The following is a 2,067-nucleotide window of genomic DNA, read 5'->3' on the forward strand; positions in this document are numbered from 1 at the left end:
GGAGGAGGAGGAAGAGGAAGAGGAGGAGGAGGAAGAGGAGGAAAAGGGGGAGGAGGAGAAAGAGGGAGAGGAGGAGGAGAAGAGGGGGAGAAGGAAGAGGAGGAGGAAGAGGAAGAGGAGGAGGAGGAAGAGGAGGAAGAGGGGGAGGAGGAGGAAGAGGGGGAGGAGGAGGAAGAGGAAGGTCCTGTGACCACAGCAACCCTGTTTCCTGTTAATGGGCTCATGCACGATACAAAGTGAGCTGTGAAATACCAGGAGGCTGCTGACTTTCCAAACACTAAGGGAGAACTTGGGAAGGGCAACAGCACGGGGTCCTTCTGGCTCTGGTGTGTCACAGTTCTCAACCCAGATGACACAGGGCTTCCTTCCAGCAGAGTCTACGTGTTCGCTCTCTGTGCAGGGTTTACGGGAACCAATGTTCTCTTGATCCGCTTGATTTTACCAGCAGCATCTATGATCACACCAGTCACATTGCTTGTTGAATGAATGAATGAATGAATGAATGAATGAATGAATGAATGAATGAATGAATGAAAAAAAACTATGACAAACACAGTCAGGTCATAAGGGTCCTTGTTATGGTGTCTAACAGTAAATTGAAGCATCTGAAAGTCGTTAATACTAAATGTCTGCCACTGTGGTCAGTCCTAACCAAAAATTCCTGTGTTGAAGTCCTATCCTTAGGACCTTACAACGTGACTGTATCTGGAGATCTGGTTTATCTGCAAACAAGATATTAGTGTGGGGGCTGGTGAGATGGCTCAGTGGTCTAAAGCACCTACTTGGAACAAGCTTGGCAAAGAACAGGGACCGCTGTTCAATCCCCCAGCACCACATGCCAGCCAGCCCCGACCCTGGTGGGCTGAGCTGGCCACACACACACACACACACACACACAAATAATAAATAAATGTTAAGAAATATATATCTAAGATATTAGTGTGGGCCCTAATCTGCCACAACCAGCATCTGCCTACAAGGAAGAGCCCTGGACACTTGTTACCTGTCCTGCCACGATCAGCAGTCCTGCCAAGACCCTGACTCTCTGTTCAAAGAACTCAGAACAAATAATGAATGTAAAAGCATAATGTGTGTTTAGGGTGGCAGAAGAAAAGCACAAAAGAAGTTCTCAGAAGAAACAGTGCTCTGAAAAGAAAAGCTCTCCCTGAGAGGGTGGCCGGTCAGGGTAGGAAAGGCTCGCCCAGCAGGGTAAGGATGGCTGGCGAATCCCCAGCAGCCAAGAGCTTGGTGGCCACTGAAAGTTTCAGCCTCTTTCTGACACCAGATCTAAGCTGTCCCATCAAAAACCTGCTTGATCTTTGCCAGGTGGTTGGAATTGGGAGCCGGGCTCTGCCTGTTCCCACCAGAAGAATAGCTTTCTTGGACCGGTGTTGGGTGCCAGGCCCAGGAGCTGCTCTGGGCTCAGGAACTAAATCTGCACAGCAAATGAGTCCCCAGGCTTCACAGGTCAAGCCCAATTGCTGAGCAACTCTGCTGCGCCCTCGTCTCCCGCCTCAGGCGTGCAGAGGGTGGTGCCCATGCATAGACTGAGAGAAGGCAAACACCACGAGCCCAGAAGAGGCCTCAGGAGGAGCCGGCGCTGTTGACCTTGATGGCAGACTCCCACCCCTATCCTGCAACAAAACAGACATCTGTCATCAGGAACTCAGCCCTGCAGCCCTGCTGTCTAGAATGCAACAAGGACATCTGACTAACCCAGATGAAACAAATGGATCATTCTCCTCCCAGACAGAATATCTGGAATGAAAGAATGCTTTGATGCACAGCAGAAGCTTCCAGGGCCTTCTTGGCCTTGGCCTTGGCCTGTGGTCAGCACAGCCACAGCTCAGGATAAAACTAGGAACACTAGCACCACTTGTCCTCACTCACAGAAGGACAAAATATTCTCCAGAAAGGGCCCTGGTAGCCTCCTTGTCACATGGCATCTTCTGTGCTCTAGACATTCTCTTCTGGGAGCTTGGTGTCCACTCCCCAGCGTTCGTCACTCCCACGCCTTGACAAAACTGTCTTCGCCTCCTCTGGGCTTCAGCCCTCCCTCCCCTCCCT

This window comes from Octodon degus, unplaced genomic scaffold (assembly GCF_000260255.1).
Source record: "Octodon degus isolate 3935 unplaced genomic scaffold, OctDeg1.0 scaffold00052, whole genome shotgun sequence".
Classification (NCBI taxonomy): domain Eukaryota; kingdom Metazoa; phylum Chordata; class Mammalia; order Rodentia; family Octodontidae; genus Octodon; species Octodon degus.